We start from the raw sequence: 27,888 nt of genomic DNA, 5'->3' as shown, positions 1-27,888 counted from the left end.
AGATTCTCTCCCATCTCCCTCTGCACCTCCCTACCTCAAAAACGCACATGTGTGCACGCTCTTACTCTACAAAAAAATTTTTGTTTTAAATTGGGACGCCTCAGTGGCTCAGCGGTTGGGCGTCTGCCTTCAGCCCAGGGTGTGATCCTGGAGACCCGGGTTCGAGACCCACATCGGGCTTCCTGCATGGAGCCTGCTTCTCCCTCTGCCTCTGCCTATGTCTCTGCCTCTCTTTCTGTGTGTCTCTCACGAATAAATAAATAAATAAATAACATATTTAAAAAATAATAAAATAAATAAATAAAATTGGAAAAATAGCCTCTACTGTACCATCAACCCAAAAAGGTAAAAGGGGACAAAGCAAAATGAGTTATTTAAAGTCTATCATATCTAGTCATGAAAACAATTTTGGGTATTTATTCTGAGAGCTTCACAGAAGTAAAAATAACCAAACGAAATTAGTTTTAATTAACTACTAAGAAACAGGTGAGACCAATATGAAGAAAATAAATTTCTAAAAATGATAAAAACAGAAAAGAATAAATAACTATCTCATATTCTAGGATGGTAGATTCAATGTGAAGATATCCAATTGTCCTCAAATTATTTTATAAATCCAAAACAATTCTAATCAAAATCACAACAGAACATTTTCTGAAACTGGGCAGCCTGGGCGGCTCAGCGGTTTAGCGCTGCCTTCAGCCCAGGGAGTGATCCTGGAGACCTGGGATCAAGTCCTACGTTGGGCTCCCGGCATGGAGCCTGCTTCTCCCTCTGCCTGTGTCTCTGCCTCTCTCTCTCTCTCTCTCTCTCTCTCTCTCTGGGTTTCTCATAAATAAATAAAAATCTTAAAAAAATAAATAAAAGAACATTTTCTGAAACTTAGTAATCTAATTCTAAAACCTAACTAGAAATCAAAATGAGAATATCCAATAAAACTTTTAAAAAAACACAGCAGGGGATGGGGCACCTGGATAGCTCAATCAGATGAGCATCTGACTCTTGATTTTGGCTCAGGTCATGATCTCAGGGTTCTGGAATCATGCTCCACATCAGGCTCCATGCTCAGCGGGAAGTCAGCTTAGAGTCTCTCTCCCCCTTACTCTGCCCCTCCCCTTGCACTAAAATTAAATAAATAAATAAATAAATAAATAAATAAATAAATAAATAAATAAATCTTAAAAAACAAAGAGTAGGGATGCCTGGGTGGCTCAGCCATAGAGTAGCGTCTGCCTTGGGCCCAGAGCGTGATCCTGGAATCCTGGGATCGAGTCCCACATTGGGCTCCCTGCATGGAACCTGCTTCTCTCTCTGCCTATGTCTCTGCCTCTTTCTCTGTGTCTGTCATGAATAAATAATTTTTTTAAAAAAAGTCATTCTCTAACACAAACACATCTTTAAAAGAAGAAAAAAGAGTAGGGGAGCTTTCTCCATCTGCTCTCCAAAACTATAAAATAGGAATCTGAAATGGTATGCAGTATTGATGCACAGATAAATATACAGAAGAGAAAGACTCCAGACACTAAATGGGAATTAAATATATAAAAAAAGAGGCAGTTCATCAGAAAGACAAAGTATAATGGTGGTGGTGGTGGTTGCCAGATTCAGGCAAGGGGATTATTTTTATAATAACCATAGAGTTTCGGGCAGCCCGGGTAGCTCAGGGGTTTAGTGCCACCTTCGGCCCAAGGCCTTCTCCTGGAGACCCAAGATCGAGTCCCATGTCAGGCTCCCTGAGTGGAGTCTGCTTCTCCCTCTGCCTGTGTCTCTGCCTTTCTCTGTGTCTCTCATGAATAAATAAAATCTTTTAAAAAAGAAAGAACCATAGAGTTTCAGTTTTACAAGATGACAAGAATTATGGGGAATGGATTGTAATGATGATTTCACAATGTGAATGTATTTAATACCACTGAACATTTAAAAATGATTAAGATGTTCACCATTGAATAAGGTATTGAACTGCTGAATCACTATGCTGTATACTTGAAACTAGTAACACTGTGTGTCAACTATACTTCAATAAGAATATATTTTAAGTAACAATAATAAACTTATATAAAAAATAAATTTTAAAAAAATGGTTAAGATGGTATATTTTATGCTATGTGTATTTTACCACAATTTTTTTAAGGGGGGGGAGCACAGTCAGTTAAGTGCCCAACTCTTGATGTGGGCTCAGGTCATGATCTCAGGGTCTTGAAACTGAGCCCCTGTCAGGGTCATGCTGGGCATGGAGCCTGCTTACAATTCTCTCTCCCTCCCTCTATCCTCCCCCGAACCTCTCTCTCTTTAAAAAAAAAAAAAAATTAAGGTGCATTCCGAGTTATTAACAGCAGTACTGGTGAAGAGGAAAAAGACTGGAGGGAAGACGGAAGAGCAGGATAGATACCATGCGGTATCTAGAGGGAAGAAGGAAGAGCAGAAAAGGAAGAACAGAAAAGATACCATGAAAGGAAATTTCCTTTTCTTTTTTTTTTTTAATTTTTTTTGAACATTTTTATTTATTTATGACAGTCACAGAGAGAGAGAGAGGCAGGGACATAGGCAGAGGGAGAAGCAGGCTCCATGCACCGAGAGCCCGACGTGGGATTCGATCCCGGGTCTCCAGGATCGCGCCCTGGGCCAAAGGCAGGCACCAAACCGCTGCGCCACCCAGGGATCCCGGAAATTTCCTTTTCTAATCTATAATCTCTTATAAATTTTTTTTACCATACATTACCTATGTTTCAAAAAATGAAATTTAAAAAAAATGAAATTAACAAAAAAAAAGTTAATATGGTTCTCCCTCAATCAAAAATCTCAGAAAAGAGTTATGAAAAAATTGAACAAAACCAAGAATAACACTAGGAAGTATACAGAATTAAATAATATCATGCTTACATTTTCTGAATCAACGCTGTCTGATGACTATAAGAAAAAAATAAATGTGAAAAACTCATAAAAGTATTAAACTGCATTTAATTATACATTTGACAAATCATCTTTGCTGAAAAAAATATTCACTGAAATTAGACACCCCAGGGCATTTGCTTTTTCCTGGTTATAATACTTCTTATATGTGATTACCTTATAAGTCTCTCCATGACCCAGAGAAAAAGTATTATAGAAAACAGAATTTCAGCTTCAGGTACATACACAGTTTTTTAATTTTCAGTTGAACTGGACAGCCGTCCAACTCACTTTCATGGGCTCATACTGTGCTACCTTCAAGTCATACAGAAAAACAAAGTCAATATCGTATTTCTTCATTGTATTTGCCTGCCTGAAACTAAAATTAAAAGCTGCCCAGGGAAAAATCAACTACCATATGAGATTCATTTAAAAGAATATGCTAACGAATGAATGAATGAATGAATGAATGAATGAATGAATGAATATGCTCGGGGGGGGGGGGTATCTGAGTAGCTCAGTACAGACTTGGAGAAGAACAGTCTAGGCTAAGAGAAGGTAAGTGGAAAAGGCATTAAAGTCAACACAAACAGCCCATTCAAAGAAAAAAATCAGCTTGTGTTGCTACAGCTTAGAAAATGAAAGGAAGAATGGCAAGAGGTAAGGTTGCAGAGAAAGGCAAAGGTGAGATCACCTAGCATGTTGCAGGCCACAGTAAGGAGTTTGGATCTTATAAGCCATATTTTAAGTATCTGATTTCTGTGCTTTAATTTGTACTTTAACTTCTCAATTTCGGCCCTTATTGCCTCACTTCAGGGCTATATCATTCTAAATCTTCTAAATTTCCTTCCTAATTTTAGTCTCTTCCCACTCAAACCCATTCTCATCACCACAGCAAAATCAAACATTTTTATAAAAGCAGTGTTATACATTATCACTCTTCTGCTCAAAAACCTTTGAGGGGCAACAAGATAAAAACACCAGTTTCTTAGTCAGAAGCTCACAGCTCCCTGTAACAAGGCTATAATCCTCTCCCTCTAACTTAACCTTCTATCATACCCCTAAATAAAACCTCATTCTAACCAAACTGCTCCCTGAAGATACATGCATTTCCCACCATAAGACTTTAGCTCACAGTATTCATCCCTCCATCTCCCCAAACTTTATATCCTTGACTCTTCTACATCACATTTCTCCTGCAAAGTTCTACCTAAGTAGGGGGCAAGAAAGAATACTCCCTCTGAGGAAATAACATGAGGGAAAGCATAGAAGCTTGAATAGTACATGATAATCACACAAAAATCATGTCTATGACTGAGCAAAGGCATGGTGAGATATAATAGAAATAAAGCCATTCAACAGGATGGTTAAGAGCTATGTGACCTTATGCAATTTATTTAACCTATCTGGCCTTCAGTTTCATCATCTGCAGACTGAAGGCAGTTAACAATGCCCGTGTCACAGTATTCCAGCAATTTATTCACTCATTCAGCAAACATTTCCTGAGCGCTTATTCTGTACACCAGCATTGTTCTATGAACGTGGAGATAGCAGTGAACAAAACAGACAAAAATCTCTGCCCATGGTACTTAAATTTAGTAAGGGAACCATCAAACAAGCAAAATAAATATACAATATATGGTATCTAGTGAGAGAGGAGACAGAAAACTAAATAAGGCAGAGAGAAGGGGGAAAAGAAAAAAATCAAAATTTGAATCAAGACATAGAATTGAGGAAACAGCCATGCAGTACCATACAGAAGAAATCAGAAATGAAAGGGCATGATCAAGGAAAAACAATGAGGCTAAAGAGCTGGGGCACAGAGTGGAGGGTAAGTGGTAAAAGATGAGGTCAGAGAAGTTATGGGGGGGGATCGGGTCAACAAAGAACCTTAACAGTATCTCTGATTTAACAGCACCTCTAGCTGCTATATTAAGAATATAAGAAAATCAAGGTCAGGAAGAAGAGACCAACCACTTAGATTAAATTAGATAATGGTGCTTAACACAATGCCTAATATATAAGTAGATACCCCTTAAAAGGTGGTTATTTTACCAGTGAGAATGAATTTCTCACACTATTGGACCAAACACTAGTAAAATAACCAGCTGAAGCAAGGCAAATGTATCTCATAACTTTAGGCTCATCAAAAATAAAAATGTTTAAATAAGTAAAGACAGGGGGATCCCTGGGTGGCTCAGAGGTTTGGCGCCTGCCTTTGGCCGAGGGCATTATCCTGGAGTCCTGGGATCGAGTCCCATGTCAGGCTCCTTGCATGGAGCCTGCTTCTCCCTCTGCCTGTCTCTCTCTCTGTCTCTCATGAATAAATAAATAAAATCTTTTAAGAAAAAATAAATAAGTAAAGACAACTTTATAATTCCCTATTTCCCATACAATGTAGAAGATCTGGGCAGCCCTGGTGGCGCAGCGGTTTAGCGCCGCCTGCAGCCCAGGGCGTGATCCTGGAGACCCTGGATCGAGTCCCACGTCAGGCTCTCTGCATGGAGCCTGCTTCTCCCTCTGCCTGTGTCTCTGCCTCTGTGTGTGTGTGTGTGTGTGTGTGTATGTCTCTATGAATAAATAAATAAAAAATTTTTTTTAAATGTAGAAGATCTGAAGGTCTGCTCCTGTCCACATCTTTAGTAGTAAGCCACTCTAAATGCAGTATCCTCAAAACAAACACACCCCAAATTAAGGAGAATTTTAGGAAACAAAGTATGCTACAACATAAAAATATTTCAACCTGGAAAAATCTGTTCTTTTAAAATCTACTATTTCAAATGGCACCAATACTGGCTACCTCCATTAATCTGATTATCTTAAATTCTCAGAGGCGATACAAAATGCTGGTTGCAAGAAATGGAACTATTTAAAATAAAAAGGCATTTATAACACTTTAATAGAACTGCAAAGTAAGGGCACCTAGGTGGCTTAGTCGGTTAAGTGTCCAGCTCACATCACGATCTCAGGATCATGTGATAGAGTCCTACTTGGGGGCTATGCTGGGTGTGAAGCCTGCTTAAGATTCTCTCTCCCTCTCCTTCCCCCGACCCCACGCTTACCATTCTCTCCTCCTCTTAAGGAAAAAAAAAAAAAAAACTGCAAAGTAACCTGCAGTACTGAAAAACTTTCATTTTGAAAATATAAATACAGTTAACAGCTTGGAAAACTATGACTGATAGTCATGAATAATAATCCTGATAAGTGGTCATCTAGGTGGTGAAAGATACATGTGTATGTACTCTGTACTCTGACCTCTCCTTCCCAACCCAGAAAATACAAATTAGAACCAAATTCCTATGTGACTCTAATATCTTTCTTAGGCTCAGGGCTACAGGACTATCCCATTCCTATTCCTTAACCTTAAATTGTTCTGGTAATACCTCAAGCATTCCCAGACTTTGACTATAAATCAAAACTCCACACCACAGGAACCCCACAGTTGCAGGAAGTAGTTATATGGACTGCCAAAAGCACTGAAAAAAGCATTTCAGTTTACAAGATGATGATTATATTGATACTAATAGCAACAACTATTTAGTAAGTGCTTACTATAATGCCAAGCATTGTTTTTAGCACTTTATCTAATTCTCAGAATAAGCCTAAAGTAGATATTATAATCCCCGTTGTACTGATAAGGAAAAGTGGTGGGAACCAAGAAAAGTTGGGGGATGGGGCAAAGACAGACAAAAAAGACTGGTTGAAACAAAGAAGCAAGAAATCAGAACAGCAAGGGACTTCTCAAAAGGAATATTGGAGGTTAGAAGCAAGCCCTCCAAAAATTCTGGAAAAAAAAATGACCTCCAACCTAGATTTCTATTATTCTATTCTCATGGATGGTAAAGTTGATGGGTCTATGATAGGGGTCATCAAACTACTCAGCCTAATGTTTTTGTAAATAGTTTTATTGAAACAGCCACATTCAACCTGGCTGGCTCAGTCAGTAGAGTTTGCAAATCTTAATCTTGGGGTGGTGAGCTCGAGCCCCACAGTGGGTATACAGATTACTAATAAAAATAAATAAATTAAAAAAAAAAAACACAGCCACACTCATTCATTATCATCTATGGCTGCTGTAATACAATAGCACAGATGAGTTGCTGAGGCACAGACTCTGTAACCCATAAAGCATAAAATATTTGTTATCTAGTCCCTTACAGAAAAAATTTGCCGGGATCCCTGGGTGGCACAGCGGTTTGGCGCCTGCCTTTGGCCCAGGGCGCGATCCTGGAGACCCGGGATCGAATCCCACGTCGGGCTCCCAGTGCATGGAACCTGTTTCTCCCTCTGTCTGTGTCTCTGCCTCTCTTTCTCTCTCTCTCTGTGTGACTATCATAAATAAATTTTTAAAAATTTTTTAAAAATTATAAAAAATAAAAATAATAAAAATCCCTTATCTTTAAAAAAAAGAAAAAAAGAAAAAAAAATTTGCCAAACTCTGGCCTATGAATACAAAAGCCAGTAAGAACCAGGGAAATGAAGGACTGATGGCAGCTGAAAAGAGTTTGAATATAATGTTGGAAAAGCGGGGTAAGACTGTAATGCATATTTTAGATTTGCAATGCTACTTGAAGGGAGTGCCAAAAGATCAGTTTTCTGATTTTTATCCAGATACTTACCAGCTATCATTTCAGGAATTCTGAAGAAGGCACCTAGAAAATATACAGTCATCATTAACTTATTTGGAGAATAATTATAAAATATATAGATTTCCAGAGGTTTTGCTTCTTTTATTCTCTGGTTGCCCATCTTTTGAATGTTCTACTACCATTTTTTTTTTTTTTTAAGTAAGCTCTACACCCAACCTGAGGCTTAAACTCACAACTCCAAGATCAAGAGTCACATGCTCTACCAACTGAGAGAGCCAGGCATCCCGAATGTTCTACTACTTATTAGCACTTCCAGTGAAAGTGGACAGGGAAAACAAAAATATGTGAAAGGTGGGACACCTGGATGGCTCAGCAGTTCAGCATCTGCCTTTGGCTCAGGGCGTGATCTCGGAGTCCCGGGATCAAGTCCTGCATCGGGCTCCCTGCATGGAGCCTGCTTCTCTCTCTGCCTACGTCTCTGCCTCTCTGTGTGTGTGTCTCTCATGAATAAATAAATAAATCTTAAAAAAAAAAAAAAAAGGAATAACATACTTATATACTAAAGAAATGGGCCAGCCGTGCCCAGTGGCTCAGTTGAGCATAGACTCTTGGTTTCAGCTTGGGTCATGATCTCAGGGTCCTGAGATAGAGCGAGCTCCTAGTCCAGCTCAGGCACTCAATGAGGAGTCTACATGCCCTATCCCTTCCCTTTTGCCCCTCCCCCCATTTGCGATCAAGCTTGCTTATGTGCTGTCAAATAAATAGATAAAACCTAGAAAAGAAAAGGGCCATATCCAAGGACTCCAGGCAAAACCCCAGATATAAAAAGAATTTTCAGGGGATCCCTGGGTGGCGCAGCGGTTTAGCGCCTGCCTTTGGCCCAGGGCGCGATCCTGGAGACCCGGGATCGAATCCCACGTCGGGCTCCCGGTGCATGGAGCCTGCTTCTCCCTCTGCCTATGTCTCTGCCTCTCTCTCTCTCTCTCACTGTGTGCCTATCATAAATAAAATAAAATAAGAAATTTAAAAAATAAAATAAAAAAAATAAAAAATAAAAAGAATTTTCATTAAGGTGAGAGTCAAGAGACATGGGGTTCTATTCAGGAACCCTGGTTGACTACTGGCAAGGAGAGAATCCTCTGGCATGCTTGCACTATGTGATAGTGCACTACCACACCCAGAGAAACTTTTCTCAAATTCCTTGAAAGTCTATGCAGAACCAACAAATCGACATTCAAAAACAGTCATGAGGGATCCCTGGGTGGCGCAGCGGTTTGGCGCCTGCCTTTGGCCCAGAGCACGATCCTGGAGACCTGGGATCGAATCCCACGTCAGGCTCCCGGTGCATGGAGCCTGCTTCTCTCTCTGCCTGCCTCTCTCTCTCTCTCTCTCTGACTATAATTAATTAATTAATTAATTAATTAATTAATACAGTCATGAACCACTGAACAGTCCATGAGGATTTGCAAGGATTTAATGACAAGTCTCAAAATCAGAGACAATTTTCATTAACACTGCCTAGAATATTTAAGATGTGGGAGTGGATTATGAAGATAATCTTTTTTATGAAGATAACTTAAAGGGTCATTTGAAGGTTGTCACAGAAGCACGAATAGACTATTCCATATGCTCTAGAGGATCCTGGAATGGAAGTTTCTGAATGGAAGATTTCATTTCAGTACAAAGAAAAGTGGTAAGCTCTCTATCATCAGCTTTGTAAAGGAGAATCAGAATCTGACTGGGGTTTTTTGTTCTTATTCTTTACCAATTATATTTAATTTCATTTTTGTTTTTATCAAAGTTATCCATGAACAGAGACTAAATAGGTGAATAAATACAATGGCTTATTACCAAAGATAATGATCCTTTACTCCAACAACTTCCCAATTCCCAGAGGCAAATTTTCAACTTTTACGGCTGAATCTTTTGGTATATAGTTCCACACCATTATATACTTTTTTTCTTTTCTCCAGTTTTAGGCAGTATTAACTTCCCATCATAGATTAGAATTTAGCCCTCTTTCCTCTTCACATCTCTACAGATGTGCACACTTCCCATCCCCTAGTCTTCCTAATATAATTATTTAATTCTTATTAAATCAATACTCAAGGTTCATATAAATCCTATTCAAAGCTGGGGATGCAGCATACTTATTAGACTAGGCTACACAAACAGATCCCAAAATATCAGCCTGGAAAGTGAATATTTAGGTCATTAATTAAGCCAGTTCTCTTGCAGAGTCATCCCAGGACTCAGGCTGACAGTAATTCTGCCATCTTGACTACAGGCTTTGGAGGCTGTCTCAAATGTTGCAGCCAGAGGAGGCTGACAAAACTGGAATACATGAAGGAGGTCACGACTACTTCCACCAGAGAAAATAAGTCACATATCTAATTAAACTGTAATAGAGACTGGGAGATTCTGACAAATCATGCCCAAAGAAAGGGAGAGCAAATTTGCATAGTTGGTGGTCTTTGCCACATATGCCATGATTACTTTTTCTCAAAAAAAAAGTAAAAAAAAAAAAAAAAACAAACTGTAATGAATCTTAGAAACAGATGGCAGAAAAGGGAAGAGAGGATATAAGGGAAAATAAGTCAGTTAACTAAAGAAAGATTAATAAACATCCCACAAAAATGGAGGAAAATTAAAAGATGATTGATTTATTTAAGAACTCTCCTTTTGTTATATACCACACTCCACATTAAGTACAATTAAAAAATATATGCATTTGGGATCCCTGGGTGACGCAGCGGTTTGGCGCCTGCCTTTGGCCCAGGGCGCGATCCTGGAGACCCAGGATCGAATCCCACATCGGGCTCCCAGTGCATGGAGCCTGCTTCTCCCTCTGCCTGTGTCTCTGCCTCTCTCTCTCTCTCTGTGACTGTCATAAATAAATAAAAAAAAATTATTAAAAAAAAATATATATATATGCATTAAATGTAATGTAGTATCCTCAATTTGATTCTGGATCAGAATAAGGACATTAATGGAACTAATGAAATCCAAGCAAAGGGAAAGGAAAGAAGAAAGGAAAGAAAAAAGGGAAGAAGAAAGGAAAGGAAAGGGAAGGGAAGGGAAGGAGGGAGTTTACTAAGAATGATGTACCAACATTGATTTCTTAGTTTTGAGAGATGTACCAAAGTAATGTAAGATTTTTTTTAAGATTTTATTTATTCATGAGAGACACACAGAGAGAGGCATAGACATAGATAGAAGGAGCCTAATACAGGACTTGATCCCAGGACCATGACCTGAGTCGAAGGCAGACACAACCACTGAGCCACCTAGGCATCCTAGTAATGTAAGATGTTAACATAAGGGGAAACTGGGTGAGCTATATACAGAAACTCTTCGTATAGTCTTTTTTTTTTTTTTTTTTTTAATATTTTTTTTCAACTTTTATTTATTTATGATAGTCACAGAGAGAGAGAGAGAGAGAGGCAGAGACACAGGCCGAGGGAGAAGCAGGCTCCATGCACCGGGAGCCCGATGTGGGACTCGATCCCGGGTCTCCAGGATCGCGCCCTGGGCCAAAGGCAGGCGCCAAACCGCTGCGCCACCCAGGGATCCCAGAAACTCTTCGTATAGTCTTTGCAGCTTTTCTATAAATCTAAAATTACTCCCAAAAACCTATTAAAAAAAAAAAAACACTCAGTAATAAAAGTGCAACCACTGCAGTTCCTCAAAAAAATAAACATAGGGATGCCTGGGTGTCTCGGTGGTTGGGCTTCATGCATGAAGCCTGCTTCTCCCTCTGCCTGTGTCGCTGCCTCTCTCTGTGTCTCTCATGAATAAATAAATGGAATCTTTCAAAATATATAAATAAATAAACATAGAATCATCATGTGATCCAGCAATTCTTCTAGATATATACTCAAAAGAATTGAAAGCAGAGACTCAAAGAGAGGTCTTTACATCCACATTCACAGCATCACTATCCACAATAAACAAAAGGTGGAAGCAATTGAAGTGTTCATCAACAGGTAACAAGTTTTTTTTTAATGTGATATACACACACACAATGGAATATTGTTCAGCATTAAAAAGAAATTCTAACACATGCTATAATATGGATGAACCCTGAAGACATTAGGCTAAACAAAATAAGCCAGTTCCGAAAGGACAGTATTTTTGTAAAATTCCACTTATGTGAGGTACCTAGAGTAGTCCAATTCAGAGACACAAAGTAGAAAGTAGAATGTGGTTGCCAGGGACTGGGGGAAGAGAACAGTAAGCTAGTATTTTATGAGTACAGTTTCAGCTTGGAAAGAGGAAAACACTAGAGATGGATGGTGGTAACTGGCTGCACAACGTGAATGTGTCAAAGATCTGTACACTTCAAAATGGTTACAATGGTGGGCATCTGGGGGACACACCCATTAAGTGTCCAACTCTCAGTTTCGGCTCAGGTCATGATCTCAGAGTCAGGAGACTGAGCTCTGTCCACTGATTGTGGAGTCTGCCTGAGATTCTCTCTCCCTCTCCCTCTGCCCCTCCTGTTTGTGCATTGTTTCCCTAAAATAAATTTTTGAAATATTTTTAAATGGTTGCAATGGTATATGTTATATATTTTTTACTACAATTTTAAAAAATACAGCTAGGGGCACCTGGGTGATTCAGCCAGTTAAGGATGTGCTTTCTGCTCAGGTCACGATCCTGGACTCCAGGGAATGAACCCCCAGCCCCATGTCGGGCTCTCTGCTTCTCCCTCTGCCCCTCACCCTGCTCATGGTCTCCCTCTCTCTCAAATAAATATTTTTTAAAAATATCACAATATAAGCACATTGATAGAGGTTTGAACAGAATATTTCCATCACCAGAAAAAAGATCGAAAACAAATTCTGACTTCCCTGAGACTATTGCATCTAAGGTAGTTTTGAGCAAGACAGTCATACTGGGGAAGGGAATGGGAGGTGGGGGATAGTGAATAAAACAGAAGCACAGGGATCCCTGGGTGGCTCAGCGGTTTAGCGCCTGCCTTTGGCCCAGGGCACGATCCTGGAGTCCTGGGATCGAGTCCCACGTCGGACTCCCGGCATGGAGCCTGCTTCTCCCTCCTCCTGTGTCTCTGCCTCTCTCTATCATGAATAAATAAATAAATAAATCTTAAAAACAAAAACAAAAACAGAAGCACAGTCAAGTATGGCAGTCTAGAACAGGGGTCAGCACACTGCAGCCCCATAAACCATGTTTTGCCATAGGCTTTTGTGAAAAGTGAAAACTTTTTCACATTTTTAATGTGAAAAAGGAAAGTTAAAATTGAAAGTTGAAAAAAAGTTAAAATAGCGGCATCTGGCTAGCTCGGTTGGAAGAGTTTATGACCCTTGATCTCAGGGTCATGAGTTCAAGCCCCACATCAGATGTAAAAATCGCTTAATTTTTTTTTTCCGAGTGTTAGAAACAAAATTTTTTTTTTAAGATTTTATTTATTTATTCATGAGAGACAGAGAGAGAGAGAGAGGCAGAGATACAGGCAGAGGGAGAAGCAGGCTTCATACACGGAGCCCGACACGGGACTCGATCCCAGGTCTCCAGGACCAGGCCCTGGGCTGAAGGCAGCGCTAAACCACTGAGCCACCCGGGCTGCCCACACAATTTTTTAATTAAAATAAAATGGGGATCCCTAGGTGGCTCAGCGGTTGAGCACCTGCCTTCAGCCCAGGGAGTGATCCTGGAGTCCCAGGATCGAGTCCCACATCAGGCTCCCAGCATGGAGCCTGCTTCTCCCTCTGCCTGTGTCTCTGCCTCTCTCTCTCATGAATAAATAAAATCTGTTTAAAAAATTAAAATTAAATCTTATGACATACAAGAATTATATGAAATTCCAACTTCAATGTCCATAGTTTCCCTAGAACACAGCCATAATCGTTTGTTTACATAATGTCTATTGTTGCTTTCACGCTACCACAACAGAGCTGAATAGTTATGACAGACATAATAAAGCCCACAAAACTGGGATCCTTGGGTGGCGCAGCGGTTTGGCGCCTGCCTTTGGCCCAGGGCGCGATCCTGGAGACCCGGGATCGAATCCCACATCGGGCTTCCGGTGCATGGAACCTGCTTCTCCCTCTGCCTATGTCTCTGCCTCTCTCTTTCTCTCTCTGTGACTATCATAAATAAATAAAAATTTTTAAAAAAATTAAAAAAAAAATTAAATAAAAATAAAGCCCACAAAACTTAAAATATTTACTTTCTTGCCCTTTACAGAAAAAGTCTGCCAATCCCCATCTAGAGGCCTGAAAGTAGTATGTTTAGTATGCATAAATCAATGATATATATGAGGGAGACACATGGCAAATGAAATAAATCATAAGGTAGTGGGCTTTAAGTCCTAAGCTAAAGAATCTGAACTTGTCTCAACTTGATTCCATTAACTATGAGAAGCCACTGTAGAACTGTGTAGAAAAGTAACTTGATCAGATAAACCTTATGCAAAGACAATTATCCACTTGCTTTTAAAGTTATCTGAGCTATTCATTTACTAAAAAAACAAAACAAAACAAAAAAACACTTTGCACTAAAAAAAAGGGGGGCCTTAAAAAATAAAACAAAAATTTAAACTTAAAAATAGCCTAGAAGCATATCAATAAGGTTAACAGGGATAGCATATTAAAACTTTTTATCTCTGGGGGCACCTGGCTGGCTCAGAGAGTGGAATATGCAACTCTTAATCTCAGGGTTGTAGGTTGAACCCCATGTTGGGTCTAGAGATTATTTAAAAATAAAATCTTAAGGGGGCAGCCCAGGTAGCTCAGCAGTTTCGCACCACCTTCAGCCTAGGGCATGATCCTGGAGACCCAGGATTGAGTCCTGCATCGGGCTTCCTGCATGGAGCCTGTTTCCCCCTCTGCCTGTATCTCTGCCTCTCTCTGCCTCTCTGTGTCTCTCTCATGAATAAATAAAAATCATAAAAAATAAAAATGAAAATGAAAATAAAAATAAAACAAAATAAATAAAATAAAATAAAATAAAATAAAATAAAATAAAATAAATCTTAAGGGGATCTTGGGTGGTTCAGATGGTTAAGTATCTGCCTTCGGCTCAGGTCGTGATCCCAGAGTCCTGAGATCAAGTCCCACATCAGGCCCCCTGTCCAGTGGGGAGCCTGCTTCTCCCTCTCCCGGCCCCTCTGCCCCCTGCTTGTTCTCTCTCTTGCTATCTCTTAAATAAATAAACAAAATCTTTAAAAATAAAATAAAACCTTAAAAAAACTTTTATCTTCTTCTTTGTGCTTATCCATATTTTTCAAATCCTAAATTTGAATTATAAAGCTGCTTTTATAAACCAAATACAAAATTCAGTATTTTTAAACTCATTCATATGTACACATTTGTTTTGTATGTTCTGTAACTCTTCTCCCCTACCCTTAAGTAGAAATGTCTAGGAAAACCCAGACATAGCAAAACTATGAAAGTATCCCTCTGTCACACTTGCAAAGGATAAATGACATACTACCTTTTCAAATTACATATTTGCTTCATAAACATGGAAGAATAAAATGTTTGAACCCAAGTATTGGCAGGGCACTCACTTCCTACATACGGCTTTCATCACATCTATCAAATAGCCAAATCATATCTTAACGAAACTAAAAATGTTAAAAGATAGGAGAAAACACAGAGGTTGAAAATCAAGTCAAAATGTTGAAAATTGGGCAGCCAGGGTGGCTCAGCGGTTTAGCGCCGCCTTCAGCCCAGGATGTGACCCTGGAGACCTGGGATCAAGTCCCACGTTGGGCTCCCTGCATGGAGCCTGCTTCTCCCTCTGCCTGTGTCTCTCTGTCTCTCATGAATAAATAAAACCTTTAAAAAAATAAAGATTTTATTTATTTATTCATGAGAAACACACAAAGAGAGAAAGGCAGAGACACAGGCAGAGGGAGAAGCAGGCTCTACCCAGGGAGCCCTATGTGGGACTCAATCCCGGGTCTCCAGGATCATGCCCTGGGCCAAAGGCAGGCACCAAACTGCTGAGCCATCCAGGGATCCCAATAAAATCTTTTTAAAAAATGTTGAAAACTGATGCAAGATAAGACTTCATATAACCCTGAGAATAGAATTACGTGTTTAAAGAAATGCAAAGTCCTTGATTTATACCACACAGTACTTTGCACTTAATGATACACTACCTGTTAAGATTAAATTTTTTTAAGTTGTTTCAGTTCTTCCACTAAATTGTCTGAGATTCGTGTGCAAAGAACCATGTCTTTTATTCCTTTGTATGTCCCCCCACAGCACCTCATACAGTGCCCATATATGGTAGGTACTCAATACATGCTTACGATTGAATGACAAAATAATAAACCCTACTTTGAGCTCACAGACTGAAACCCTCAACCTACAATTCACATCATTAAGCCTCCCTCTACCCAACAGTTCAAAGAACATTCCTGGGGCGAATACTGCTGATTCTACTGGATTTATTACATTAGGTTTCTTCTCCAGCAAAGAGCTCAAAGTACACATCTAATGTTAAAATAGAATTCCTGACTACTGAGAAGGTGGGTGGAAAAGTAGGCAAGTGAAGGAAGAATCTTATAATAGCTTGCCTCCAAAGAAATGAGTATTCAGCCCTAGAGATTAAAACATTCCTAAAATGTCTTTGAACTAAGACCCCTAACTGACATCATTTCATTAAACTTTGTACTAGCTAAATTCTATCACAATGAAAATCACTGAAAAGAAAAATTCACTATTAAAAAAAAATCCTAAAAATCTCGGCTAACAATTCATATGACTGTGTATTATAAGATCTAGTTGTGGGGGATCCCTGGGTGGCGCAGCGGTTTAGCGCCTGCCTTTGGCCCAGGGTGCGATCCTGGAGACCCGGGATCGAATCCCACGTCGGGCTCCCGGTGCATAGAGCCTGCTTCTCCCTCTGCCTGTGTCTCTGCCTCTCTCTCTCTCTCTCTCTGTGACTATCATAAATAAATAAATAATTTAAAAAAAAAAAAAAGATCTAGTTGTGGGATCCCTGGGTGGCGCAGCGGTTTGGCACCTGCCTTTGGCCCAGGGCGCGATCCTGGAGTCCCAGGATCGAATCCCACGTCGGGCTCCCGGTGCATGGAGCCTGCTTCTCCCTCTGCCTGTGTCTCTGCCTCTCTCTCTCTCTCTCTCTGTGACTATCATAAATAAAAACAAAAAAAAAACAACAACAACAAAAAGATCTAGTTGTAATTATCTACTCTGCCAAAATAAAACATCTAAACTTTTTCAAAGCATTATGATTGAACATCTATACGTGCTTAGTACTAGAGAAACAAATGCATAAAAAAGTCAAAATATCAACTGATTTTGTATTCTGCTATAAATTAAAGTACTACCAACAGAGCTGAGGAAGTACCATGCAGTGAGGAGCCAACTCCTATCTGTGGAAATTTGGGGAAATTACATACCAAATCTAAGCTGGACACTGAAGACTTGAGTAGGAGTTTGAGGCAAAGAGCAAGGAGAGGGGGAGAAAGTATTCCTGGCAAATGCAGAGTTATACACAAGCAGCACATGTTGGGCATGACAGAGGAGAAAGAGGTAGGGTAGAGTTAAGACAATGATGGGTCTGGTATGAAAGCTATGAAAGTTGGAATTTATGTCCCCAGGTAATGGACACAGCAGAAATCTTGAGGCAGGCAGTGACAAAAACCTGAAGAATCAGTTCAGAAAGAGCCTAGGTCATATTAAAATTATCACAAAGGCATGATTTGATATTACAACATATACACGTAGCTCTGTAAATACTGCACTGATGCAGATACAAAAAGATACCTAAGTATAATCTGTCCATGCCTTCACCTGAGTCTCAGGGCTCAGTCACTGACCCTCTTTACTTCCTGCCTGATCTTACCAGACTTGTGTTTTTAAAACACTATGTGTTGATGATATCCCAGATGTATATTCACAGCCCTGACTCTGAACTCCAGACTTACACAGTCAACTGCTTACTCAATGGTTATTCCTAGATATCTACTTGTATCTTAAACTCAACAATATCCAATAAAACTCTTCATTTTAGGGGTGCCCGGTTGGCTCAGCGTTAAAGTTAAGCATCTGACTCTTGATTTCAGTTCAGGTCATGATCTTAGGGTCATTGAGATGGAGGCCCAAGCCCCTCACCATACACTAAGTGGAGAGTTGGCTTGAGATTCTCTCCCTCTGCCCCTCCTCCACTCTCTAAAAATAAATAAATAAATCTTTAAGGTAAGTTAAAAAAATAAACTCTTCATTTTAAATCCCAAACCAGTTCCTTCCAGTCTCTATCTCTGTATGTGGCACCAGTTTCTCTAGCTAAAAACCTTGTTACAGGGATCCCTGGGTGGCGCAGCGGTTTGGCGCCTGCCTTTGGCCCAGGGCGCGATCCTAGAGACCCGGGATCGAATCCCACGTCGGGCTCCTGGTGCATGGAGCCTGCTTCTCCCTCTGCCTGTGTCTCTGCGCCTCTCTCTCTCTCTCTGTGGCTATCATAAATAAATAAAAAATTAAAAAAATATATTTAAAAAAAAAGATTTAAAAAAAAAAAAAAAAAAACCTTGTTACATCTGTGATTCCCTCTTTCTAACTAAACTACCAGCAAACTCTATTGGTTCTACCTTCAAAATATACCCTGAATTGGATCCCTTCTCATTGCCTCTATCACTGCCTCCCAGATACTCCCAGAAGCATACTTCTGCTTACCATTCCACTGACTTCTAAGTGGTTTCCTACAGTCCCTCTTCTCTCTCCAAGAGTTATCTTTTTAAAAACAAAAATTTGGGGCACCTGGGTGGCTCAGTGGTTGAGCATCTGCCTTTGGCTCAGGTCCTGAACCTGGGATCCTGGGATTGAGTACCACATCAGGTTTCCCGAAGGGAGCCTGCTTCTCTCTCTGCCTATGTCTCTGCTTCTCTCTGTCTCTCATGAATAAATAAAATCTTTTTAAAAAATTTTTAAACTAAAAAATAAAACATAAATTTGACTATCATTTTTCTTCATTTAAAAAACTGTCCAGGGCAGCCCCGGTGGCGCAGCAGTTTAGCGCCGCCTGCAGCCCAGGGCATGATCCTGGAGACCTGGATCGAGTCCCACGTCAGGCTCTCTGTATGATGCCTACTTCTCCCTCTGCCTGTGTCTCTGCCTCTCTCTCTCTCTCTCTCTGAATAAATAAATAATCTTTAAAAATTTTTTTAAATAAATAAATAAATAAAAATTAAAAACTGTCCAATGAATCCCATCACACTTAGAATAAAATCCAAAGCACTTCTCGTCTACCAGACTCTACCATCTGACATTACAAACTACCCAGTATCATTTCCTAACATTGTATCCCACCACTACCACTTCCAATTATCACCCCAGCAATCTCCAAACTATATAGCATGTTATCTTTTTTACATGTCCTTGAAAATTGCAAACTGATTCTCACCCCAGAGTCTTTGCATTAGTACTCTCTCTCACCACTTGAAATGCTCCACATTGGCATAGCATGCCCTTTATCATTCATATCTCTTTATGCTCAAGGGCTACCTCAGAGAAGCCTTACCTGACAATCTACCTAAAACAATCACCATGGAACGCCTGGGTGGCTTAACAGTTGAGCACGTCTGCCTTTGACTCAGAGCGTGATCCTGGAGTACTGAGATCAGGTCCCACACTGGGCTCCCTGCATGGAGTCTGCTTCTCCCTCTGCCTGTGTCTCTGCCTCTTTCTGTTTCTCTCACGAATAAATAAAATCCTAAAAGAGCCATCAAACCCACCATCATCACTCACTATCCTCTTATATTGTTTTCTTCACAGCACTGTGATGATACCGGAAATCATATTATTAGTTTATTGTATGTTTACCAAAGTATAAATTCCATGAGAGCAGGGACTTTGTCTTATTCACTGTTCAATCCCTAGACCTAGGTATGATACCTGGCATTCAATAGAGCTTATTAATTTTTTTAAGATTTTATTTATTCATGATAAATAAAATCATGATCTCTCTGTCCCTCACATAAATAAAATCTTCAAAAAAAAAAAAAGAAAGAAAGCAAAGCAAAGCAAAGCAAGCTCATTTGGGCACAGTCCTGAAGGCCAACCTTTTTGGAGGCGTTTGCCATGCAAGGGAATTTTGCTGGAAAAAGTAGCAGTTGAAGCCAAACAGCTAAATTATGCCATCAGGAAGTGTGTCAGAGTCCAGCTGATCAAGAATGGCAGAAAAAAAAAAATCAATCTTTGTACTCAATGATGGTTGTCTGGAGGAAAATGATGAGATTCTTGTTGTTGAATTTAGTTGTAAAGATCACACTGTCAGGGCAGCTCTGGTGGCACAGTGGTTTAGCGCCGCCTGCAGCCCAAGGTGTGATCCTGGAGACCTGGATTGAGTCCCACATCAGGCTCCCTGCATGGAGCCTGCTTCTCCCTCTGCCTGTGCCTTTGCCTCTCTCTCTCTCTCTCTCTCTCTCTCTCTCTCTATCATGAATAAATAAAATAAATCTTAAAAAAAAAAATCACACTGTCAGTGACATTCCTGGAGTTCACTTCAAGGTTGTTCAAAGTAGCCAACATCTCCCTTTTGGCCTTAAATAAGGGCAAGAAGGAAAGCCCAAGATAGTAAGTTTTGATGGTGAAAATTCGACAGTAATAAATTTTCATATGCTAAAAAAGAGTCTGAGAAACTATTATAACCAAGAAGATCCCAAGGGGACATAATTATCAAAAGTATTGTGGCTATGTAACAGTTCTGAAAGGCAAAGCTTCATATGAACTCTCTGGAGATACCTCGGAAGATCAAGCAACCAGCTTTGTTTGCAATGAAGCTACAGCCATCCTGATAATACATCCCTTGTTTGTTTTTACTTTTTCCTGACCTAACTTCCTTTTCCCCCCTCATACCTTCTTCCCTGGAATTTTATCCATTAATAGAGCATTAGTATAGCAGCATTATCTACAATAGCCAAATCATGGAAATAGCCCAAGAGTTCATCAATTGATGAGTGGATAAAGAACATGTGGTATACACAACAGAATATTTGTCATAAAAAAAAAGAATGAAATCCTGCCATTTGCAACAACATGGATAGAGCTAGGGAGTAGAATACTAAGTGGAATAAGCCAGAGAAAGACAAATACCATATGATTTCACTCATATGTGGAATTTAAGAAACCACAAATGAGGAGCACCTGGCTGGCTCAGTCTGTGGAACATGCTACTCTTGATCTCAGAGTTGTGAGTTCGAACCCCACACTGGATATAGAGAGTACTTACGTAATTTTTTTTTTTTTTTTGGCGGGGGGGAATCCCTGGGTGGCCCAATGGTTTAGCGCCTGCCTTCGGCCCAGGGCATGATCCTGGAGTCCCGGGATCGAGTCCCACACTGGACTCCCTGCATGGAGCCTGCTTCTCCCTCTGCCTGTGTCTCTGCCTCTCTCTCTGTCTCTCACGAATAAATAAATAGAATCTTTAAAAAATAGTAATACTTTTTTTAATAAGAAAAGGGGCAAAAAAAAGGGGGGGGACAAACCAAGAAACAAACTCAACTATAAAGAAAAACCTGAGGGATATGGAAGGTAGGTAGGGGGATGGGAATAGGTTATGGGGATTAAGGAATCCACTTGTTTAAAAAAAAAAAGTGCATTTGTTGTAATGAGCTCCGGGTGATGTATGGAAGTATTAAATCATTATATTATACACTTGAAACTAATATTTAAGATTTTACTTATTTTTTTGAGAGAGAGCCTGGGGTGGGGGAAAGAAAGGGAGAAGCAGACTCCCCACCAAGCAGGGAGCCCAACGTAGGCCTTGATTTCAGGCTCTACCCCAGGACCCTGAGATCATGACCCAAGCTGAAAGCAGCCCCTTAACAAACCAAGCCACCCAAGTACCCCTAAGGTTTTAAGTAATCTCTACTTCCGGTGTGGGGCTCAAACTCACAACCCAAGATCAAGAATCATATGAGCCAGCCAGGTACCCCAACTAACTGTAATTAAAACAAAACTTTTTAAAAATTGGGATGCCTGGGTAACTCAGCAGTTGAGCATCTGCCTTTAACTCAGAGCATGATCAAAGAGTCCCGGGATAGAGTCCCACATCAGGCTCCTGCCAAGAGCCTGCTACTCCCTCTGCCTGTGTCTTTGCCTCTTTCTCTGTTTCTCATAAATAAATAAATGAATAAACTCCCTTTTTTTTTAATTTAAAAATGTTTTAAAGGGCAGCCCCGGTGGCACAGCGGTTTGGCGCCGCCTGCAGCCTGGGGTGTGATCCTGGAGACCCGGGATCAAGTCCAACATCGGGCTCCCTGCATGGAGCCTACTTCTCCCTCTCTCTCTGCCTGTGTCTCTGCCTCTCTGTGTGTCTATGAATGAATGAATGAATGAATAAATAAATCTAAAAAAGTTTAGATTTTTTTTGGCGGGGGGAGCGGGGAATCCCTGGGTGGCCCAATGGTTTAGCGCCTGCCTTCGGCCCAGGGCGAAAGTTTAAAAACTTTTAAAAAATAAAATAAAGCATTAGTACATTTAAAACAAAACAGGGATCCCCGGGTGGCGCAGCGGTTTGGCGCCTGCCTTTGGCCCAGGGCGCGATCCTGGAGACCCGGGATCGAATCCCACATCAGGCTCCCTGCATGGAGCCTGCTTCTCCCTCTGCCTGTGTCTCTGCCTCTCTCTCTCTCTCTCTCTCTGTAACTATGATGAATAAATAAATAAAATCTAAAAAAAAAAAAGTATTGCTATCCTGGATGGAATACTGGAACAGGAAAAGGACATCAGATAAAAACTAAAGAAACCTGATTATACTATGGACTTTAGTTAAAAATTATGTATTAGGGGACGCCTGGGTGGCTCAGCGGTTGAGCATCTATCTGCCTTTGGCCCAGGGCGTGACCCTGGAGTCCTGGGATTGAGTCTCACATCGGGCTCCCTGCGAGGAGCCTCCTTCTCCCCCTGCCTATGTCTCTGCCTCTCTGTCTCTCATGAATAAATAAATAAAATCTTAAAAAAAAAAAAAATGAGGTATTAGTATTTATTGGTTCATTCTTTACAGTACATATATCATACAAACATATGAACACAGAAAACTAGGTGTTGGGTGTATGGAAACTCTATATTACCTTTGCAGTTTTTCTCTAAATCTAAAACTGTTCTAAAAAAAAATGTTTATGGGGCACCCGGTGGCTCAATCGGTTAAGAATTTGCCTTCAGGGATCCCTGGGTGGCGCAGGGGTTTGGCGCCTGCCTTTGGCCCAGGGCGCGATCCTGGAGACCCGGGATCGAATCCCACATCGGGCTTCCGGTGCATGGAGCCTGCTTCTCCCTCTGCCTGTGTCTCTGCCTCTCTCTCTTTCTCTCTCTGTGACTATCATAAATAAATAAACATTTAAAAAAAAAAAAAAGAATTTGCCTTCAGTTCAGGTCATGACCCCAGCGTCCTAGGATTGAGCCCCACATCAGACTCCTTGCTTCTCCCTCTGCCTGACGCTACTCTTACTGTCAAATAAATAAATAAAATATTTTTTAAATGTTTGTTTTTTAATTAAATTCATCCAAAACCTTGGGACACCTGGGTGGCTCGGGTGGCTCGGGTGGCTCGGCGGTTAAAGCATCTGCCTTCAGCCCAGGGCGTGATCCTGCAGACCTGGGATCGAGTCCCACATTGGGCTCCCTGCATGGAGCCTGCTTCTCTCCCTCTGCCTATGTTTCTGCCTCTCTGTGTACCTCTCATGAATAAATAAAATCTTAAAAAAAAAAAACTCTACCACTCAAATAAAATCACCATTAGTTTACATCTGATGTATACCATTTTAAACTTTTATGTAAATTTTAGACTTTTAGACACATATAGGTACACTCCTACAAAAATGCAATCTTCCTACACATTTTGCTTGACATGCTTTCCAAGTAATTAGAAATCTATGTCTACTAGCTACAAGGTATTACCCTTCCTCTATAAAAGTACCATATTTATTTAACCATCTATTACTTAACATGTAAATGTTTCCAAGTTTTAGCTATTATTTTTAAGATTTTATTTATTTACTTAGAGAGCATGAGCTGAGGGAGAGGCAGACGGAGGAGAGGCAGACTCCGTGCTGAGCAGGGAGCTCAGTGTGGGGCTTGACCTCAAGACCCTGGGATCGTGACCTGAGCTGAAGGCATACACTTACAGGACTGAACCCCCAGGTACCCCTCAAGTCTTAGCTATTATAAAAAATACTACAAAAACAACTCTTAAACATCTTTAGGAACTTACAAATTAGTGCCTTAACCAAGAAGAAAAGCTGCGGAGTCCAGCATACAGGTTGGAATGCTTTCAGTAAGTACAGCCAAAATATCCTTCAAAATAGATGTTCACATGTTACTATATCCTAACAACAGTGTATGAGTGTGCCAATTTCCTCACTCCTGTGACAATACAATATTAACACTTATTATGTATATGAAAATCTGCCCAACTGGGGGGAAAAAGTTGTTTTGTGTTACTTTGTTACTTGTAAGTGCTTTATTGGTTATTTCTATTTCTTTATGTATGTGATCTACCTATCTATATCTTTTGCCCATCTACTAGATATTAAAGTCATTAAACTTATAAATCCAACACATGGTGCAAATTTTTTCCCTCCACATTGCTCATTGGCATTGCTGGCATTGCTCATCACTGGATACCTACACCTGGAAAAACTGCCTGGCACATAGTAAGCACTCAACAAATATGTTAAATACTTAGCAAATAAATCTCTTTTAATGATGTTTTTGCCAACTACAAGGTTATTTTATGCAATTTTTCAAACAACATCTGCCTTTATGGATTCTGCCTTTACAATCATGCTTAGAACAGCTCATCCCATTTCAAGACAGGAAAAATATTTACCCAATTTTTTAAAGTAGCTATTTTCTGACTTCACTTTTTTTTTTTTTTTTTTTTTTTACAGATTTTATTTTTGGGGATCCCTGGGTGGCCCAGCGTTTTGGCACCCGCCTTCAGCCCAGGGCGTGATCCTGGAGTCGCAGGATCAAGTCCCACATCAGGCTCCCTGCATGGAGCCTGCTTTTCCCTCTGCCTGTGTCTCTGCCCCTCTCTCTCTCTCTCTCTCTGTCTCTCTCTCATGAATAAATAAAATATTTTTTAAATAAAATAAATAAAAAATAAAGATTTTATTTTGAGTAACCTCTACACCCAACGTGGGGTTCGAATCAAGAGTTGCATGCCCTACCAAATGATCCAGCCAGGCACCCACTGACTTCACATTTATATTTAACTATTTACTTAGATTTTATTTTACTTACATTTTAAGGTAGGACTCCATTTTATTATTATTTTTCAAATGGTTAGCCAGTTGTTCCAACACAATTTTGAAATTCTCTCTCCAATAATGTGAAATTCCACCTTTATAATGCTAAATAGCTTTATATACTTCTAAATTTACTGTTTTGTACCACTGCTGTCTATTCCAAAGTTACTACTCATTATTTTATCATAGTTTTACTTGTATACTCACTAATGCAAGTCCCCACACACACATACTCTACTCTTTCAAAAGTTTTCTTACATTACAGATTCATTCTTCCAAATGAACTATGGGATCATTCTGTCAAATTTTCAAAATGCGTTATGGTTGGAATTCTGTGAAATGATCAGCCACACAAGCTAATGCAAGTTACTTAACCTGTCTCTATTTTCTTTGTTGGTAAAAGAAAAGTAATAATACTTACCTCAAAGGCTTAACAAAACTAAATGAATTAAGACATGTAAAATATTAACCGAGAAAGATTTTAACTATCATAATTGTTCAGAAGTGGTAACTTGTTATAATGCTTACTCAAAAAATGTGCACCCACAAAATTCAAAGGCCCTTTAAGATAAATCAAAGGGAAGCACAAAACGTAAGCAGTGATAGGAAAAATACATAATTAATGCCTGCTCATTTCACTAAAGTCCTAACCCTTGACAAAATGAAGTGTTGGAGCTGGGAACAGAAACCTATGAAAAACATCAAAGATTGGTGGCAAGGAAACCTCAAAAATTTTACAAATACTGGCCCACCCAGTGGAGAAGACAACTTCTAGGAACTTTTAGTCCTAGCCTTACCAAGCATCAGCAAGTCTCTTCTAATTACTTGTTCTCCTAGCTCCACAGTTAATAGACTGTACTAATTTCTTGATTTTTTTTTCCAGGAAACACATAGAGCCTAGCCCTCTAAAAGTATACTTTTCAAATGACAGAGGGAGAAGGCACAGAGTATAAACGCAATCGATAAATATGGACAGACATGCCCAGATTTTAAGAAATTACCTCCAGGTTTCCCACATCGCTAATGATGGGGAGATACAGTGTGGGTTTTTGTTTTTTGGTTTTTTTTCTTGTGGAGAAACGGAATGGTCTCACTTCATTCTTTATTCTTTTGTTATCTGCATGACATTGGGATTAGGTAGAGGTCACCTGCCATAAAGAAGCCTTAAAAAAATCTTCCACAGAACTAACACAAATGAGAAAATGGAGGCCAGGAGCGGCAACAGGGCTTGCTCATTACAAAAGTAGCCAAGGGCCTAGACCCCAGGTCCTCTAATTCCCAGACCACAGCTCATTACACCACATCACACAGCCTCTCGCCGACGACTGCCACGCTTCGAGGTGGGAGGAGCAAAAGCAGAGGGATCACGCCGCAGCAAGGACACTAGAGAAAACCACAGGTCGGCGCAGTAGACGGCACGTGACTGGCCACGCCTCTGCCTGCCGTCCTCCCCCTTCCCCGCGCCAGCAGCACGCGCTGCCAACCTCGTCATGTGACCTTCACGCGGCCCCAGCGCTCCCCCTGCTAGGCGACTCTTTCCAGCAGCCATTTTGCCGAGAACTTGTCGTCCGTGCTCACGGCAGGGCAGGACGCCACGAAAACCCGTGGCCAGATTTTACAGGCCGCACACGCGCTTCGAAAGAGCGCTCAGACCGTGACGGCTGAGCCGAACCTCACTGAACACGTCGCACCCCGGGGCGCCGGGGAAAGCTGTGGGTGCGCCTCAGCCTGCGATTGGCTGTGGCGTCCACGTGACGCCGCTGCCCCCCCATTTCCCCCTTCCCCCCCAAAAAAAACACCCAAACATACTCTTAACACCTCGCGCCAAGTACAAGCCACGGGGCGCGTGGGGACTAACGGGGCGCATGGCAACCAAGGCGCCTGCGCGTACCTGCCAAGGCCGACCGGAACGGGCCCACGCACCGCTCGGCTCACCGTCCCGGAATCCTCGCGCTGCCGGACCACCCGGCTAGTCATTGGCTGCCAGCTTTGGTCACGTGTTCAGCTCAGGCCCGCCCCTAACCGCTAATCACCTGGCACCGTGCTCGAAGCGGCGCCGAAAGTCGTTCGCACGCGGAAAGGGAGGGTAGTTAGAGGACCTCCTTTTTTGCCTCCTTAGGGTTACATTCCTAAAGGGGAAACGAGAAAGCCGGGTCTCAAAACTAAGGAAGCTCACACCTACCGGTTTAACTTCGCGTGCCTCTCCGGGAGCCGGGAACCATCGCCCTTGGGCGCTCCCCGATGCACGCCGGGATACGTCTGGCGCCCCTCAGTGGGCTGCAGAGCATGCCGGGAAAAGCACCTCTCCCGGTTTCCTGGCTCTCACCTCCGGGGTGTTCCTTTCATGTCCCCTTGAAAGCCCGGTTCTTGGGCTGGGAATGAGGCGGTTTGAATAATTATGGGAGTGTGACTGGGTGTAACTGGCACTTTGAGTGCCCCTTCCCCCACTTGTTACTCCGTGTGGTCTTGGGGAAACCGCTCAACCTTTCTTCGTGGAGCGTGCATTTAGAGCCTGCTGAGTGCCTTTGTGAACATTGCAGAAAAATAGCAAGAGCATTTGCCTACAATGAAACTATTAGCCTTTCATGGTTAGTGGGAAAGAGTACTAATTTAAATACGGCTTAACTACAAACCCCACTAGGAAGTGGAAATAATACTCGGCGTTTCTCTTAGAAGACCAGACTTTTTATGGTAACCTCACGGCTATTGTTGGGGAAAGGGGGGGGGGGGGGTGGAAGAAGCAGGAGGCATTTTAAAGGGTACAAAGATGTGGCTCTATTACATTTTCTGGTTCAACTTGCCCTAGGTATGGTATATTAGAACCGAGAAAAAACACCTATCTGCTAACGCTGAGAAAAGGTGGTCTTAGGTCAGAATGAGTTAATTTTGTAGTATTCATAGATCGACCTCCAGGCCAAACCCTCATATTTTGCTCTCCTGAAGCCACCAATTAGAATAATTCATATCTCTTTTTGCTTTCAACTCCATTCCTCAGCTATTCTGACTTCAAAGCTATTTTTTCAGTTAACAAAAGGACGATTAAGCTTGGGGAATTTGACTAGTGGTGGTCAGACTCACAGGAGTGCTGATTTATAAACTAGAAACTAAATGTATTAATTCATAATGTGGTTACTGAGCCGAACACATAGTTTTGGGCGCACTTTC

General features: G+C 41.0%; 1 protein-coding gene across 4 annotated transcripts in view; it reads right to left on the bottom strand.

Annotated features, from left to right (window-relative positions):
• The window catches only part of MGA (MAX dimerization protein MGA), a 173,996-nt gene extending 146,980 nt beyond the window's left edge, over positions 1–27,016 (bottom strand). Inside the window, exon 1 of one of the 4 annotated variants that reach the window (XM_072808577.1) lies at positions 26,906–27,016. The gene's annotated coding sequence lies outside the window, so the exon portion shown is untranslated. Of the gene's footprint in view, positions 1–7,508; positions 7,529–26,614; positions 26,715–26,905 lie in introns of those variants that run through there. The other 3 variants (XM_072808576.1, XM_072808585.1, XM_072808579.1) reach the window with 3 other exon arrangements.
• Between the last annotated feature and the right edge of the window lie 872 nt (positions 27,017–27,888).

The sequence above is a fragment of the Canis lupus genome, chromosome 32 (assembly GCF_048164855.1).
Source record: "Canis lupus baileyi chromosome 32, mCanLup2.hap1, whole genome shotgun sequence".
Taxonomy (NCBI): Eukaryota; Metazoa; Chordata; class Mammalia; order Carnivora; family Canidae; genus Canis; species Canis lupus.
Note: the sequence above shows the minus strand (reverse complement) of the source record. Positions and strands in the feature narration are given on the sequence as shown.